We start from the raw sequence: 19548 nt of genomic DNA, 5'->3' as shown, positions 1-19548 counted from the left end.
TAACGCACTCGGGTCAGGCCTGGCGCGGAGACCCGCTTACTTTGCCCCAGGAGAACCTCTGGGAGTCCAGGGCTCAGGAAACAGTGCTCCCGGCCCACGGTTGCCCTCGCCTCTCCAGCTCGCACTGGAGTCCGGCGGCCTCCTGCACGCCTGCGCGGAGCAAGACGCCAGCCAACGGAGGGCTCGGACTGGCGCACAGCCTGGCTGGTGGCTGGGGGAGCTCTGCATTAGTCCCTCCTGCACCCAACAGTCCTGCCTTCTCATGTGCACCCAGAGCTCGCTCGCTCACACACACACACACACACACACACACACACACACACACACACACACACACACACACACACACACACACACACACGCCGCCCTGACCCTCCCCACTCCCGCCTCCTGCCTTCTCATGTGCACCCAGAGCTCACACACACACACACACACACACACACACACACACACACACACACACACACACACACACGCCGCCCTGATCTCCCCCCCCCCCGCCCCGCCTCCACCTTAGGCAGCTGTAAAAGCAAGCAGTAGGAGCAGTAGGACTTCATCTTTCCCAAGGGTCGAGAAGAGGGATGGACACACACACAGCCCTTCCCCGTCCACCTTAGGCAGCTGTAAAAGCAGGCAGTAGAAGCAGTAGGACTTGATCTTTCTCATGTGCACCAAGAGCTTTCTCTCTCTCTCTCTCTCTCTCTCTCTCTCTCTCTCTCTCTCTCTCTCTCTCTCTCTCTCTCTCTCTCTCTCTCTCTCTCTCTCTCTCTCAGAAGAGGGATTGAAAAGTGTCCATAAATGTTCAGTTATCTTACAAATAAATGAACATTTGCATCACATAATACCTTTATGTTGTGTAGTCTTTAAATGTGACTTAATTCTTTTAAAATTTTAATGTGCGATGTATTCCTGTGGTCTCCACTGCGCAGACTTCCCATTTTCAAAATTTTAAACACTCGTTTTGATAAGCACTTAGAAGCTTTCTAAGTTATAACAGACTCGGGCCAACTGCCCAGCACAATTGTGTTGTGTAGGGCAAAGGGAAATCAGAGAGAACTCGATCTAAATAAGCATATTAGGGCAGGCATCTAGACACTAATAGTAACAGGAAACATTATTGGACAAGTTTATGCCAACCAGTGGATGCAATGGACAAAATAATAAATAGCATAACTGAACTGGGATGAAACTAAATCTGAATCATTTTATGATATCACTTTCATGATACTAAATTTTGTTCAACAAACTTAAACTAAGATATTTCCAGTCCAAGATTGTTTGAGTGGTCAAAATGTTCAGCATCTTAAGGAACAAATAAAACTTACCATCTGAATTTTTTGTTTTCTAGCAACTAGAAGAGGTGATCATTCCAGGTCAGCCTAATCCTATAACAAGCTTGAAATAGATGTTATCAAAAATAAAATTAAGAAAGCAATTTGTAGGGGCCAAGTAATAGCACAGCAGATAGGGTGCTTTGTCTTGTATGAGGTCGACCACGGTTCCATCCCTGGCACCCCATATGGTCCCCTTAATGGCTAGCAGTCATTCCTGAGATTTGAGCAAGGAGTGACCCTTGAGCATGCCAGGTGTGGTCTTAAAAAAAAAAGGCAATTTGCACATCAAGAGTCACAAGAGCAAATAAAGGAATATCTTTAATAAAATATTAGATATTTGTATTTTAAAAATTTGGTTGATCAGTAGGATTTATCCCAGGATCTATGGTGGATTTAACACTGGAAAACCAAATCATCACCATCTAATCAGACTAAGAGAACTTGTTGTGTGATCACCCCAAAAGATGCAGAAGATATTAAAAGAAGATATTCAAAGATGCATAGAAGGTATTCAATTTCTGTTCAAAATGTTGTTAAAACTCAGAAAATTAAGATTAGAAGATTGTATGAAAAATGTACAACTATCAGCATATTTAATGATAAAATAGTGTATTATTTTCCTTTAAAAAGCAACTACATGGGGTTGGAGTGGTGGCACAGTGGTAGAGCATTTGCCTTGCATGTGGCTATCCTAGGACAAACCACGGTTCGATCACCTGGCATTCCATATGGTCCCCAAGCCAGGAGCAATTTCTGAGCACATAGCCAGGAGTAGTCTCACAGTGTCACTGGGTGTGGCCAAAAAAACAAACATAAAAAGGCAATTACATATTGTAGTTATAGCTACTAGTATATATAGTAGTATAAAATATATCACTATATATTTATTATAATTGTATGAGATTTTAAATAAATAAAACAAGGCTAAATGCCTGGCAACCTAGCATATGCAATATCTCATATGCAATATTCAACATCATTTGTTGTTGTCTTATAACCCCAGTGACAAACCATTGTAAAATATTAAAACATTTTTAATCCAGTACCCAACCATATCCAGTGCTGGTAACAAGGTGAAACAACTAGAAATTTTATCCATTATTTGTGTGAAAATACCAAGCTCTGCAGCCCCTTTGGAAGCTCAGTCGGCAGTTTCTGATTGATTATGTGTGTGCTGACCTATAACCTAGCAAGCCCATTCCCATATCTACACTTGAGAGAAACAGGAAAACATACATGTCCAGAGCTGAAAGTGAAGAACTACAGGAAGCTGATAGATGAGCCTGCCAAACTCAAAGAGCACAAGATGCATGTCTTTCAGAAAGTGAATGGGAATAAGTAAATGGTGAGCACTGGGTTGATCCCACACAACACAGCTCGTCAACATCAAAGGATGAATGACCAGTATCCGAAGCCCAAGTCGAGTAAAGAAGGATATAAGTTGGGATCTGCAAACTGCACACAAAATCATCTGATTTCTGTGGTCTTGTAGTAAAGGCAAAAACTCACAGACATTCCATCCCTATTGGTAGGTGGAAGAGGCAAGTAGGATCCACAAAGCAGTGCCAAGGACTTGGGAATGGAGTGGCCAATGGAATGGCTGTGGAGCTTGATTTAGGTTGATTACTTGACTGTGTGTTTATTAAAATACATCAAAGAAAAGACTCAGAGAGTTAAACTCCCTATGAGAAATTCTGGCTTCAGAATATTGGAACAAAAGACTCTCAACTAGGACATGAAAATTGTAAATAGGAGGTCTTTTTCATGGCCACACCTCGGGGTGCTCAGGAGTACTGAGCGATACTTTGGGTTCTGTGCAGTGCTGAGATTCAGTCCAGGGTCAGACTCACAATAACTATCTTCTCCATTACTTGAGCTTTGTCCCATCCTAAAGCGCACACTCCTTGAAGCCTCAGAGGACTATATGTTTGAGTGAAATCATTTTTAAATGTTTGTTTCCAGATGAAAACAGGATTAAGGTCACTGAGGTCATTAAACAGAAGGGAAGTAGATACTCCTTCTGGAGTAGAGAAACTCCTTCAGGGGGTTTGCACAGATCCAGGAGTGTTTCCAAATTCCTCTTATCTCGGAGAACTGCAATATCCCATGCTGAGGGCACTGGGACTTTACAGGCAAAGATTCTGGCATCGCCCCCAGAAAGGCCTAAGGACTGTCCTCACAGAGTGAAAACCAGGGCAGGTACCTAGAGGGGACTTTGCAAGTAACCAAAGATGGAGAACTTCTTGAGTTCTGTCTGATGCATGCGCGCGCGCGCGCGCACACACACACACACACACACACACACACACACTGATATACCCAGAGGGGACTGTGCAAGTGACCAGAGGTGGCAAACTTCCCGTGTCCCACCCATTTTATGCACACTCATAGTTACACTCATCCATATTTACTCACACCTTCATCCACAAGAACATATATACATATCCACATCTGCACATGCCCACACACAGAGACATGAAATAAGGGGATGACACAGAAGGTCTAGCAATCCTCAACAATAATAGTGCCACAGGATGGTTGCAGCTGGGCTGTCAGGGTCCAGGTGACAAATTCCTACAGTGGCGGGCTGCCACTGTCCTCTTTAAATGCAGGCCTTTGATCCCTGTAGTCACTCTCTGACTTTCCATGCTGGGCTTCCCTCCCTATCCCGGCTTTCAGTCGTGCTCCTCTAAAGCGAATTGTTTGCCTGACCTCATACATCTCCATATGCCTTGCCACTCTCTCTCCTCCTCCAGGCTGGCAGCCACCGCATCTGCCTCCCACCTGCCCAGCCACTGCCCACTTCTGAGTAGTACAGAGGGAGCTGGTACACTCAGGAGCAGGCAGCAAATAAGAGAGCCAGGCATTGCCCCTTCCGCACTGCATCTAGGACATGACTTGGGCTGAAATCAAATCCAGACACAGGCTCAGAATTCTCCAAATGCAAAGGTTCCACAGGTCCTGACATGGTAAAGGGAAAACACACACACACACAATCACATATGGGCTCGGCCTTCCTTGTGGTTCCAAGGCTCATATGGGCTGGGCTGGGAGAGCAGCCTGGAAGCACATGCACCTACCTACAGCCCACATTAAAGTCGCAGAAGGGGCCCAGACTCTGCTGGAGTTCAAGGGGATCTGCTGTGTCCCTGCCCTTCGCTTCTTTCCTCCATATTTCAAGCTGGCAAAACAAATTCACATCTCCTTCCCTCTGGATCCTTTGTGATGGCATGGCACCCCTAAACCCAGTTTGATAATCCTCCCATGGAAAAATCCTCCCTTGTGCTGGGTGCAGATTGATATAGCCGGTAAGGTTGGAGCAGTGAGGTCTGCAGGTCTGCCGGGGAAAACACCCTCCATGCTGAACCTCAGGCCCAGGACAGGAAAAGAGAGGCAGGTGGTTAGATTCATGTAAAAACTAGGGACTTCCCAGCATGAACTGGGGTGAATCCCCAGCACAGATCCCCCACCCCACCCCCCAAGTCCTTTCTTCATTACTACCTCTCTTCCTGCACTGGCATTAAATCAGAGTTTTCTTCAGCTATAATGTTACGGTTTTAATGCCCGTGAGTTAAAATCGTGGTAGAGCATTTCCATCCTAGGTAGAATCTGAGATGATATTTAGAGAGTCAGGGAGGCATATTTCAACCCTATTTGAATATTGTCTTTTTTGGGCCATGGGCATTGTCCTAAAATGCCTCCCACCTCCTTTTGATCTTTGTAAACCACACAGTAATTTCTTCAAAAGAATGAGTTGTTCAAAGGATGTGCTTTCTTTGAAACAATGAAAAGTACCTGTTGGAGGAAAAAATTGTTTTCTTGGTTGTTCTTATGAGGGTGAAGCAAATTATGAGAAACATGGGGTGCCCAACGTGGGCAGTGCCCAAGAAAAGAATAGGTATACGTTTCTGTTGCTGGGCCAAGGTCTGAGCAAGTGTGGGAATTGTTTTGCTGGGGCATTTGCCTCAAAAGACGGGGTTTCCAGCAATTCCACTCCTTGGTGTCTACCTCAAGGGCCCCAAAACACTATTTAGAAAAGACAATTGTGCTCCCATGTTCATTGCAACACTATTCACAATAGCCAAGATCTGGAAATAATCCAAATTTCCAAGAACAGATGCATGATTGTTGTGACAAATGGTAAAACAGAAGATGGGTTGGGGTGGCCTATCCACAGCAGATGAAAGAGGGTCAGAAATTACTGCTGATTTTCTAAGCACTTGTCCCCGGCTGCCCTCAATAACATGTTTCTACCTGGTTCCACTCTTGTGCTGATTGTTTTAAAATGCTCAGTTAGGCAGCCACAGGGATAGAATGTCGGGCATTTACCACCCTCCTGGACAATGAACAAGCAGAGGGTGACAGCTTAGGGGTCTTTCTCTTTTTCTTTTTCCCTCTTTACTCTCTCTCTCTACCTCTCTCACTTTTCCTTTCAGACTCATCTTTTCTGTATTGAATTTTCATGCCATCCGTGTCAAAGTTCAGTTGACCTTAAGTGCAAGAGTTTATTTCTGGGCCTCTCTCTAGGCCCTCTTGGAATGTGTATTTGTTTGTTTGGGGGTGTTCAGTGGTTACTATTGGATCTATACTGAAGGATGACTCCTTGCTGTGCTTAGGGCAGTGGTTTTCAAAGAGTGGGACGCGCTCCCCAGGGGGTTGCAAGGCTCCATTAAGGGGGGCGCGTTTGACCTTGGCAAACACTGTCATAACAAGCTAAGCCCCGTGTTTATGTCTCTGTATGTCTCTGTAGCTGAGAGTTGCTGTGTCCTGCTTCAAACCTCGCTTCGAAAAGTTATGCATTGCAAAAATGTGCTCATTATAGTCATTTATCTAGACATCACCTGTGATTAAAAATCAGCTCAAATTATTTTATATATTTTTGTTTTGCAGGTTAAAGTTTTTTTTAATAAAGATACTATTTACTGTCCCAACATAAACCAGTGCTGCATAGGTCTGCCCTCCTCCCCATGTGCCTCCGCCCTAGTGTAGGGAGAGGGAGGGGGAAAGCCTAAGGACCCCTATAGAGTCCACATGGGCCAGCACCCAGGGAAGGCCTGGAGTCTAGGGAAGAAAGAGGCAGACGGCTGGGGCCTGACAAGCCTCCCAGTACCCACCAGGCTAGGGAGAAGGCCTACAGCGTGGGGTCTCCCCAAACCCCATACCTGGCAAGAGTGGCCTCCAGAATCAAAGTGGGAACCAGAAGCCAGATATCTGCTCACCTTCCTCGCCAAACCCCTCCTCCTAGTGTAGGGAGAGGGGGGAAGCCTGAGGACCCCAATAGAGTCCACCTGGCACCCTCTTCTGGCCACCTGGGCTGGCACTCAGGGAAGGCCTGGAGTCCAGAGGAGAAAGAGGGGGACAACTAGGGGCCTGCCAAGCCTCCTAGCACCCCCAGGCTAGGGAGAAGGCCTATGGCATGGGGCCATATGTTGGGACAGTCACTTCATTTTTTTCTCATTGATCTCCATTTTGTATTATGACCTACAAAGCTCATTTCTAGACTTTTACTGCCTCAGTCCCAACCATTATTTTCCCCATTTATCTATTTTGCCTTCAATACTGTACAGGTCAATCACAGACCAAAATCTTTCACTGAATTTAACACCCCACCCAACTATTTCAAAATTTTCCCTCTATATATTTGTCTTCCCTGTCCTTATCTTTGTTGTTTGTTAAATAAGGAAGTCTGTAGAAGTGTCCCATTTAAAGTTTATGTTAGAACCAAGTCAAGGGGATTGTTGGACTTGTTATAGCGTCCCCATAGGCACCAACCAGGCCATGTGGCATTGTTCTTCCTTTGCATAGGCACATTAAAATGGGAAATTATATACAAACACGTTCTTATTTAATAGAGATGGGAACTCACAAATCCTTATACCCTGAACATTGTCATAAAGCCCTGGCTCAGGCCTCAGAAGAATGGGCATTGTCCATTTACCCCTGAACCAGGGATGCCATCTACAAAACAACCACGGTTGTGTACTACATCACCTGAAAGCAATCTTCTATCAGGGAAGACCCTACCACTGCTCTGGCATAGACCTATTCAACAGAGACTTCCTTTTAACATCCAGAGGACTTAACAACAACAACCTGCTTTTAGAACTGAGCTCTCTGCATCATCCTCTAATTATGAGTGAAACTAAAAGATGCTCCACATCATCCTGATTTTGATGTAGGATATGGGCGGGCATATTCCAGCATCCTTAGATACAGAAACCTGACACCAACAACAGTGACTGTGTGAAAAATAAAATTATATTGGCACTACAGCAATGACTTGGGTTGGACAACCTAGTATGCCTGGAGCCTAGAGTTGGTCTTATGCCAGAAAACTTCAGGGGTAAGGTCTCCTTATTAGGCCAAGGCCTTTTCTTTCCATGTCCCCTATATTTTGCTGGGCCTATGCAAACAATTGTCACACTAACACCGTTTTTGCTTTGACTCATCCTTAATGAAATAATATATTACGATCAACTGTAGCCTATGATCAACACTATAGCCTTTAATGTTAAAGGAGTTACATAAATTTTATGGCTTTAGATTGCTTTGTGTACTGCTAAGAAATGTTATAATGTACTACAATCTGGGAACTTGAGAGACAAAGTAAATGTGCATGTGTTTTGTTTTAAAAATTTATTTTGAAATAAACTAAAGAATTAGAAAAAAAGATACTATTTACAGTCGTGCGGAGGGTGCGGAGGGTGTTTTCTTCTTCCTAGGGAGGCATGACAGAAAATAATTGAGAAGCACTGGCTTAGGGGACCAAATAGGATGCTGAGAATCAAATCCAGGTCAAGTGCCCTACCTGCTATAGTACTGTGTCTATTCTCCTATGATTTTTTTAGAAAACTATTTTATCTCCTACAAGTACAAGGACCCATTCTAGATCTGGGTACCTAGACTCAAAATTATTTTTCCTTCCCCCGGGGTCACTCCCAAAAGTACAATAAAGTATCTCACACAAAACACACCCTTTGAACCATCTACCAGCATCATCATTTCTTTGGAAGAGAAGGGAGTATTTTATCATCCCATTACTGTGATTAGAATAACCAGTAATATTAATAGGCAGTAATCATTGCCACAGTGACAGGTAGAGTACTAGCCGAACTCTTTGACCTTCATCCTCATCCATACTCTGAATCTATCATTATTACACATTTTTACTTTTTGATTTTGGGCCACACCTGGACGTTCTCAAGGGTTACTTCTGACTCTGCACTCAGGGATCACTCCTAGTAGGTTCAGGTCATCTGCATGCAAAGCAATTGCCCTACTTGCTATACTCTTGCTCTGCACTTCATTATTACACTTATTTTAGAGCAAAGTAAACTAAGGGTTTAGATCCAGTTTGTCAAAGTCTCAAGGACAGAATCTCCATTTTTTTACTCTTTACCCTCAAGCTTTTGAACAGTAGGCAATGCTACCTTTTACTTTATGTCCAAACCCAAAGGATTCAAGGCCAGAACTATATATTATAGTACAGTAGGTAAGACATTAGCCTTGAACATGGCCAACCTGACTTTATTCCCCAATATCCCATGTGATCCCCCAAGCACAGCAGGAGTAATTCCTGAACAAAAAACCTAGAATAACCCCTGAACACAGCCAGGTGTTGCCTCTTCCCCAGAAAAAACAAAGCATTCAGGTTTTTTTTGTTGGTTTGTTTGTTTGTTTGTTTTTGCTAAACATGTCAGTGTGTTTATAGACATACAACCTGACTGATATTTGACTTGGGTTTTCTTCTTGATAAATTATATTCCCTAAACTTTAAGTGGTAGTTTTTAAAAACTTTAAGCTATATTTTTGTTTTTCAATTTAGTCACAAGAAATTACGATATTCTGGGTTTTCAGCATATAGTGTTTCAACACCAACCTCTTCACCAGTGTCCATTTCCCTTCATCAATACCTCCCTCCCCACCACCCATTTGTCTCCCACCCACCAGTCTGCTTCAATAAGTGGTGCTTTTTCTTTTTTAAAATAATATTCTGTGTTATGATTTACAGAACTAGTATTGTTGCTAATAGGGTTTCATGCATAACACTTTACCACCTTTAAGAACCAGCTTCTCCTGGTTAAAACTCTTCCCTTTACCATACTCCGTAAGTGGCATGTTTTCTACTGAAAGTCAGTTCTCATGTTTTTGTTTCCTTTTCTTTGGGCATTTGTTATTCCACTATTATGATGTTTCTTTATATCCAATATATGAGAAATTGTTCTGTGTTGATCTCACTTTCTCTGACTAATTTCACTCAGAATGATATTCTCAAGATCCATCCATGTAGCAGAAAATTGCTTGATTTTTATCTTTTCTTAAGGTGTAGTAATAATCTATTATATATTATAGTTTCTTTATCCAGTCATCTATTATTGGATAGTTGGATTGTTTCCAGATTTTGGCTATTGTGGATAGTTTTGGAAATACCTTTTCTCCATTTTGATTTTGGGTCCTTGGGGTATCTTATTGGGTCAAATGGAAGCTCAATTCCTAGGTTTTTTTTTTCTCAGCAACTATTCTTTATTAAGGAACAGGAGTGTAACAGGAAAGAAGAAGAATAATTATAGCATGTTTAATTCTGCTGCATCATTAAAGTGGTGAATAAAACACTCTTATAAGAATGTACTGAAAGTGTTCTATTCATGGTACAATGTGATTACAGTTAGTACTAAACTCAACACTGTTAACTTTCCACATAAAATTTTGATTGATCTTGATCCAAAAGTCTTAGAGAGGAAGTGCATTGAAGTTACTAGAAACAGTGACTTGGAATTCCTAGATTTTTAAGAAATGTTCATACCATATTTCAGAAGGGCTGGACCAGCCTGATTCCTACCAGCAGTGAATGAGGATTCCTTTCTCTTTGCATCCATGGCACTTTTGAAGTGTGTCAGTCTCTGTGGTGTGAGGTTGTATTTATTTGCATTTCCCTAATAATTAGTGATATTGAGCATTTTTTGGTCACTTGTATCTCTTCTTTGTGGAACTATCTTCTTCCCATTTTTTGATGGAAACTTATTTTCTTGTAAAATTCTATCAGTGCCTTATATATCTCTGATATTAACTTCTTACCAGATGAGTGGTGGCTTTGAGTGGTTGGTTTGTTTTTTCAAAAACTCAGAAAATAAAGAGTGCTATTCTCTCTCAAGAAACTTTAGATTCAGAGAGGGTTTTAAAAATCTGCATCCAGGGGCTGGAAAGATAGCGTGGCGGTAGGGCATTTGTCTTGTATGCAAAAGAACAGTTGTTCTAATTTTGGCATCCCCTGTGCCAGCCAGGAGAGATTTCTGAACAGAGAGCCAGGAGTAACCCTTGAGCGCCACCAGGTGTGGCCCAAAAACCAAAAAACAAACAAACAAACAAAAACAAAATTTGCATCTAAGATAAAGACATTATCAATGGTTTCTGTCATAACAGTGAGACACTGATTTTCTTAAACTCGCTTCTCAAATAATTTTTTTCATTCCAATGAAATGTTTTCCATAAAGTTAAAGGGGTTGTTGGTCTCAAAGACCTTTGAGAATCCAAGTTTCACAAGTAACCTGTCTGCTACAAATTCAATATGCTGTTTCATTAAAAAAAACAGTTCATTCCAATGAGGTCAACAAAGGTTCTGTTAAAAAAAAAGTCCTGTTCAATTCTAAAAGCACTAACAATTATCTCTCTCATGGTTTCTTCTAAAGATTTGTTTACTAAGTATTGAAATATCAGGCAAGTGAAATCATAGTGAAGCTCTTCATCTCTGCTGAGTACATTGAAAAAAGTAACTCCAAGCATTAAATGTCTTTTTTTAACCAAAATATAGAAACAAAGGATCCCTAGAAGAAAATCCCTTCAATAGTGGCAAAGGCAACCTCCCTTTCCTCAAAAGTAGATTGCCTATCTGCTATCCACCGCAAAGCCCAATCTTTCTTTTTTCTTAACACAAGGTATTGTTTCAATTGCATTAACTAAAAATTCCCTTTTCTATTAGCAAACTACATCTTTGAGTGAACATTCTGAAAGTCAAAGAAACAGTGAGATTCTGGAACCTGCAGGCTAAAGTGCTCCACTGAGTTTTCATTCACAATTTCATCACTGGCTGCAAAAAAGATCAAGATGTAAGAAATTAAATACTCTTTCTCTGCTTTAAGCTTATTTGACCTGTTCCAGTGAGGAAGATCCTTTGATAAGTCAACCTCTTCTGCAGTCCTGAAGGAGGCCTGGGCTGGTTTATATATTTTTCAAATAGTGGGATACTAAATGGGAAATCTGACGAAACTCCAAGAACCCTTTTTTAGGAGTGGCTCTTCATTTGCCTTGGCTTCATTTTGATTGGTATCTGGAGAGAGCCTTTTGCCTGTTCCATTCTGGCAATATGCAGCTTATTAAGAGAAATAGTAGGATTAGGGAGATATTATAGTAGATTCTGATCCAGCTTGGGTCTGGTCACCTCTGGCCTTTCCCAGTTGCCCATGGTGCAGAATCCACCAGAACTACCAGAAAGGAAGGAACCAAGCATCGAAGGCCACCCGACAGAGGTCAGGCAGCCCACAGGTCGACTTGAGCTCTGTGGACTGGGCTAATCATGGCCTCAGGCCATGCCTTCCCATTTTCTCTAAATACCTTTTTTTTAACTTTTATTTTAATCATATTGGCTTACATATCTTTCACAGTAGTATTTCAGGTACATATTAACATTGAATCAGGGAAATGCCCATCACCAAATTTGTCCTCCCCCATCCCTGTTCTTTTTCTGCAACCCATATCCCCCACCATCACCCCCTAGGCTGCTAGAGTAGGTGGTCCCCTCTTTGTAATTCTTCATCCCAGCATTTGTGTAGAATAAAGCATTTTGTAGATACAATCCTGCTGTGATAGAGTGAACCATTGTAAGATGACACTCAGCTATTAAACCAAAACAAAAGCATTCCCCCAACTTCCTCTTTCCTTAAACCTCTACCTTTGATATGTAAGAGCCCATCTGGATAGGTACTTTTTTCTATTTTAATTTAACTTAATTTAATTTAAAAATAAATTCTGCATTGGTAAAGCTGCCAGTTGGACAATCCAGTTTGCATCTCCTGCTCCTGCCTGCCCGGGTGGGCCTCAGGGCCTCAGGCCCCCCACAGCAATAAGGCCTGAGCTGGGGCCAGACTCCAAGGACTAGCAGGTGTGTACCGCAACTCCAGCCTGATTTTACCTTTTTCTTTTAATCAAACATAAGAGAAATCATATGTTTGCACTTTGTCTAGCCTCAGGGATGGCCTTCAGCTTCAGGAACAGATGTGGATTGGTACCACATGGCCAGAAAGGGCCCCTACTGCCCAGAGGCCAGTCCTCCAGTGAGGCTGTGAAATTCAATTGCCTTAAAAAGGACCCTCAGCTTGTTAAGCCCCGCATCTGGGCAGGAGCTGGCCCTGGCTGGGCTTGGGTGGGGGAGAGGTGATAAGGGCTCCAGCAGTGCTGGGGCTGGGGGTCCTGGCAGGTGCATGAGCCTGTTTTCAATTGGATAGGTTTCTCTCTCTCTCTCTCTCTCTCTCTCTCTCTCTCTCTCTCTCTCTCTCTCTCTCTCTCCTTCCTCTCCTCTCCTCTCTTCTCCTCTCTCTCTCCTCTCCTCTCTCTCCTCTCTCCTCCTCTCTCCTTTCTCTCCTCTCCTCTCTCCTTTCTCTCCTCTCCTCTCTCTCTCTCTCTCTTTCTCTCTCTCTCTCTCCCACTCTCTCTCTCCCCCTTCCTCCTCCTGGTGAATTCGTTTTGGCTTAATAAATAAAGGAAGATCAGTTTTTGGCTTGGCATGCTCAGAGAGACCGCAATGAAAGAAGCAAACTGACTTCATGATTCTTTCCTGATTGGCTTGGTTTATTAAACCTTCACCACTACCCTGCTTCTTCAGACCTGTCCGCTTGGGGTATAAATATGTTGCATGGAGTGATCTCACAATGAGTAGATTTATTTTACAAACCACCAGTCCATTATTCACTCATTTCTGTTGTCCACATCCAGAGGCCCTGTCATGGGGGATGTCTATCCTGGGATCTGGGCCTTTGGGTTTTGGCCTCAGCTATGCACTGAGTGCACTTGGCACTAAAGAGGCCAAATCCTCCAGCTAGTCTGCAGTGATGCTGCCTCTCTCGCACTTTGTTTTTCCCATGAGAAGACAGTCACCAGAGTTCCAAGTAATGACAAATGACAAATGCTTAGAACAAATGTGAATCCCCAGATAGACTCTAACTAAAACTTAGATATTTGAGTCACAAAATAGTGCTTATCACTGTGGCAGACGTGGTTGCTTTTCTGTGGTAAGAGATGACTAATATACCTACCACTTAAAGATTATCATTTTATTCTGGGGGCCTCTGATCAAAAGGAATTATGCAATGCATATGCCACATACACACATATGTACACATATGTGTATATTTGTGTATGTATATTTGTGATGTTAGGTTCTTAACATTTTCTATTATACCAATGTTATGGAAGATTCTTGATAAGAATTCCTTAGCCAACCCATACATTCCAACCTTTGAAAGTCTGAAATCTATTAATTATTCCTATATTGCCACTTGCTTATGAGTGAAATGTATTGCAGGTACAATAACTTTTACTATCTCTGTATCATACAAATCTTAATCTCCAGGTCACATTGCTTTGTCAGGAGAAACCTATCAGTAGCTCCCCTAGTCTTTAGTCACAGGGACAAGGTTAAGGCACTTACCTTGCATGTTGCCAACCTGGTTTGATCATAGCACCATATGTTTGCATCAAAATGATATCACGGAGAGACAACTTACTTGTTTGTTATGAATATTCATTTCTCTTTTACTACCTTCCTATTTTCCTTTCCTTCCTTTCTCCCTTTCTTATCTTGGGCTAGTGATTGAACCTCAATGCAGAGCAGGCATTATACCACTGACCCACATCTTCAGCCATGGTTTCTGCTTTCATCTGAAATGTGGTCAGTTGATACCACTTGTTCTGCTCCCTTATAGGACAGGAAACATTGATTTCACTTTCTGCAAGAATATCTTTTTGTTTATTCTTCAAGAATTCCATCAGGGTGTCTCTAGACTTTACAAATATGGTGCTGGAGTGGTGGTGCAAGCAGTAGGGCTTACATGTGCTAACCTAGGACGAACCATGGTTCAATCCCCTGGTGTCTTATATGGTCCCCCAAGCCAGGAGCGATATCTGATCACATAGCCAGGAGTAAACTCTGAGTGTTACTGGGTGTGGCCCAAAAAGCAAAAAAATAAAAAAATAAAAAAATTCAAAAAAGGAAAGTTGTTTTCCCAAAAATAAATTTGACAAAGACTTCTGCCTCCCATTAGCCTTGGCACATGGTGGGAATCAGGACTCAGTTTGACTGAACTGGTAAAAGTAAGCGGTGAGATGGCAGTACCAAGTCAACTGTTCTGGACATTCATAATGGACTGTGTGACATCTGCCTCTCACATACCTATACTGGACTCACCCCTCACCCATACCTGAGCTGTTCTCTTCCTCACACACCTTTACCCCACAGCATTAAGAGCTGCCCTCAACAGTCTTAGTTTAGTGAGTGAACATATTTATGGTGGAGATTCCTGAGAGGACTCCAAGCCAGAGACCACTCTCACAGTGACCAGTACCTACTGTTGGTTTGGTTTTGCTTTTTAGCAATGGTCAGGGGTCACTCTTGGAGGAACACAGGGACCACATCGGTGTCCAAGATGGAATCAGAATTCTTTCTCTGTGTAGGCCCTGGCACTGTTCTAAGCTCCAGTCCCAGGAGGTGACGTAGATCTTGCAGGTGTGGCCTTTTGCACAGGTGGCTACTTCACTGGGTCTGCTGCTTGAGACCAAGGCTCTTCCCCTTCCTCCTCCTACTTCCCTGTTCTCAGCAACAACATACTTGTAGCTTATCAATGTGGCATGGTTGGGCATCTATTTGCTCTATCAAGGCACTAAGACACCCTGGCCCAACCTGCTGTCCTGCACAGCTCGGCTGCTGACCCATCCCTAAGCTTCCTGCACTATGATGCCTCACATTGTCTCCTACAGGGAGTGAATTTTCACTGAAGCTGCCTCCACACTGCATAGATTCTGAGGCGTCACTCAGCCTGAGCCCCAAGGTCCTCAGAGGTGATGACTCAGCCCTGCAGAAACCTCACCCTTCCTATGGGGGTATTCATAGGTAAAGCTAAAACTCCTCAGTCCATTCCCCATAACTGCCTGGAGTGACCCCTGAGATCAGAGCTGGGTGTACCCCAAAACTTCCCAGTTCAACATGAAAGGAAGGGCGAGAATCTCACTGCGCTGACAGAGACTTCAGGGGAAATGAGGCTAGTGGGAAATTAGGCTTGATGGTGGGAGGTGATGTTGGGGTTGGGGAGGGAGTTGAACTAAACAGTCACAGTGGGTGGCACAAGGTTGTGTCTAGTCGCTGTAGCACCTGGCCATTTATAATGTAGCGCCACACCTCCATCACAGCACATGTACCCAAGTGTCCTACAGGTCGGGCAGTCTCAGACCCACGCCCCAAAAGGATGAACATAGAAAGCAAAGCACCGCCTGTTAGGCCAGTCCCCAACTGACCAGCATCCTCCTGACTTCCTCACAGAGACATCTATCCCCCAGAGAGGGTCACTGATGTGAGTCCATCCTCAAAGGGGGCCTGGCACACTATAGCCAGAGTGGGACCAGCAGAGACCAGCCCGGGCTGGTTCAGTGCACAAGGACAGTGTCATTTCTCATAGCTCCTAGTTACTATTTTTATGTATTTATCTAGGAGGCCCATTCAATAGACTTCCAGGGGTCCTGTTGAGCCCCCTCCATCTGCTTTAGGCCCTAAGGAGATCCCTTATCTCAGGCATTAAGCCTTGGGGAGCCTCCTCCATCTGTCTTCGTTGGGTACTAGGGAGCTCCTTCCATCTTGCAGCCCTGGGGTTCTAGCATCATTCAGCCCACCTGGCCCTCCACTCTGACACGGGCCAGGCGCTCCCCTCCCCGCACAGCCCTGATGGTGAAACCAGGAGGAGGGCCTGGAGATGAGAACAGAGATAAGGCTCATCTCCAGACTTGTTTGCTCGCAGCTGCTGTGAGGGCCTGGCCACCAAGAGTCTCAGTAAGTAGGGACCCCTAACCCTAGCCCCTGCACTCAGCTCAAAAGGAGCTCAGGCCTTTCCCTGGGAAAGTGGTCCAAGCACCACCTACTCAGTGAGGCTCTCTCAGGGGTAGGGAGCAGGGCAGGGGCTAAGTCAGGGGTCTGAGTGATATCTGCTGCATCCCAGGGATCATGGGGCAGGTGACAGAAGAGCAGGGACAGGGCTGGGGTGCTGCTGAGCCTGTGGTAGAGGGAGGGAGAAAGGGAGGAGGAAGGACTTGAAGGATGGATGGGGTCGGTGAATCCCATTCAGGCCCACCAGGCCGGTTTGAACCTCCATGGTTCCTGATGCGAAGTTGAATAAGGAACAATGACCATGAGCACAAGAATATACATTCTGCACTTTTCTAGAAAGCACTATGCAGAGTTGAACCTTGGTGAGGAAGTTTTGAGCAATTTTAGAAAACTCAAGATTAGGAAACAACAGCTAAAAGGAGATAATGTGATGCCTCTAACGGAAACATTGGCACCACTGTTCCTGGGGGAGGTGTGGGGTTATCTTTTCTAATTGAAACATCTCATTTGCATGTATAATTTATTGATCAAGAACTAAGATATATTTTCAGAAAGCACCTAGAAAAAAAATAAAATAAAACTTTGATAAAAAGGAGAGGAGAGAGAAAAGTCAAATTAATCTGTGAATATTCTCTGAGCCTGAAATTCAGCACCAGTGGTGCCGAGGGCTGCCTTTATGAAATGATACACCTATTTCCCCCTACCCCAATGTCAAGGACTGGGGCAATTTCTATTCCACCTGAAAGGTTATATCCTCCTGCATAGTTAGAGAATGAAAAAGTTATCACTGCTAGCACTGAGGTAGTTATTGCTGAGAAGTTTGCATTTCAAAATATAATAAAAATGTATAGGGTCATTTTGGGGCCATGTCTGCTCAGAGATCACTTCTGGTTCTGGAGGACCAAACCCTGATCAGCCATGTGCAAGCCAAGACTCTTACCCTGTATTATTTCTCCAGCCCCATATTAATTTTTTACGCAAATCACCTTATTTGTTTTCATCACTTGAAATGCTGTGAAATGAGGCTGGTGCCTGAACCATCACCACTAGCTACAGGACTCCAAAATTCCTCGGGCCTGGGGTTGAAGCCATGATGCCCACCCTCCACTGAGATAGAGATGCAAGATCACTGAAATGAGAATGCCCAGGGAGGGGGCATGGGTATGGAACAACAGACTTCCCCCAACTCAGTGCAGCACTTCTGGAGACCCAGATTGCAGAAAGTTACTTTGGAATACTTCAGAAATTGAATCACAAATATCATCTTAGCAAAAACCCAAAGGGGGGGAGGATGGTGCAGACACAATGCCTGGCTCTATTTCTAGTCTGTTGCCTATTTCTATTTTAAGGGCTCACACCTGTTTCCTTTGGGGGGCCAATGCTATCCCTCTAGTAAAGAAGCCATTTGCACTTCATGCCTTGCCCTAATGATTTAGCCTTCATTCCTCAAGATTTTATGTTATTACTGATGGCAGTGTGCCACAACAAAAGGGGAAGTCACAGTTTGGTCTTTCCACTGAACGGCCTGATAGATCTTTAGTCCTTCCTTGCTTTGCAATATCTGTGCATAAGGTTTTGCATCTGGAATTAGGTGTCTTCACAGCTGACTCAAAAAAGACTAAAAATAAGCCAGTCTATGATGATTTGGGCTAGTAAGCAGATGCCCCAGGAAAAGTTGAAAGGAAAAGTTCAAGTCTGAATTTGAGCAGAATTTGAGCATTTTGAGGTACTGGGGAAAGAAACTTTAACCCTTTCTAGAAATATCAGCTGCTTAAGAGATTGAGGCTTTATTTTTTCCTGCAACCTCAAAGGCAAGATCAGTGCCCAGAAGCCTGATGTGTAGCAGACACTCAAAGAATGGAAACATCTGACTAACTCCAGGCCATGCTGCTGGCACAGCAGGTATGTGACATGCAGGCAGGCCTTCACGCTTCTCAGCCGAACCTGCTTTGATTTATTTAGAATTTTTATTGTTTTCCTTCCACTCCTTTTGCTATTGTGTTATTGTCCTTCTCATATAATTGGTGGCAGATCTTACACTGGTGTGCCAGGGATAGCTAGCACTGGGCATGTGGATGGGGCTTGGAAGTGAAGTATCATTCTCACTGCAAAGCATATGTTCTAGCATGGAGTCACAGACTCAGTGATATTGCCATTTTATTTATCTACTTTTGGTTTTAGGCCCTGGTGATTCTCAGGCTTTACTTCTGGCTCTTCCTTCAGGAATGTTGTTAGTGCTCAGAGGATCATATGGAATGCCAAGGATCAAACCAGGGTCAGCTGCGTGCAAGGAAAGTGCACAATCCATTGTACTATCTCTACAGCCCCTGGTATTGCCATTTTAATATTTTTAAGTGGCTGACTTTTGTGCTATGAAATATTGCCTCTTGAACCCTACAACATAGAGAAATTTTGGATTAAAGAAATGGTCCAAAGATATGGTTTTCCAGCAGACACAACTGCTATGCCTGGCACCTGAAATACTAAGTACAGGCTGAAAGCACTGAGAACTGCAGTGAGTTCAGCCCAGACTGAACCAACCTAGTATCAGTATTGTGCAGAACTCACCTGCAGAAAATCAGCATTGTGCATAAAATCTCATCCTTGGTAATGTTTTAACTCTAATTTTAGAAATAGGTGCTTTGACCAACTGATTTTCACTTCAAGGTTCCTTATGGTTTTTATTGGGGGAGGTATCCAGAGATGCTTGAGGATCACTCCTGGCAGGGCTCAGGAGGCCATAGTTGGTGCCAAACCATGGCTAATCATTTTAGGGCACAGAAGTGGGACTTCTGCTGGAAGATGGTGGAAGTCTAGGCCCTCCATTGACTGCATTTTGCTTCACTGTAACTGGGATATTAACTACACTCTTAGTTGAACTCATTGAGAACAGCACACATGGGGGAGTGCTGGGACTTTGATTCCTTTGCAATAACTTCGTGAAAAAATGCATTTCAAAGTGTTGGGGGAAGCAGGTGGGTGCCAGGGGTTCACCTCAATAAGAATCCCTCTTGGGAAATGGAGAATCAGGCTGCAATGAGCCCCAGAGCTTCTCTGGCATGGCTGCTTTGA

General features: G+C 43.6%; 1 pseudogene; it reads right to left on the bottom strand.

The window, feature by feature from the left end:
* Positions 1 to 4330: 4330 nt before the first annotated feature.
* LOC126014351 (ribonucleoside-diphosphate reductase subunit M2 B-like) lies at positions 4331 to 11793 on the bottom strand (annotated as a pseudogene).
* Between the last annotated feature and the right edge of the window lie 7755 nt (positions 11794 to 19548).

This window comes from Suncus etruscus, chromosome 7 (assembly GCF_024139225.1).
Source record: "Suncus etruscus isolate mSunEtr1 chromosome 7, mSunEtr1.pri.cur, whole genome shotgun sequence".
Classification (NCBI taxonomy): Eukaryota; Metazoa; Chordata; class Mammalia; order Eulipotyphla; family Soricidae; genus Suncus; species Suncus etruscus.
This window is presented reverse-complemented; position numbering and strand designations above follow the sequence as displayed.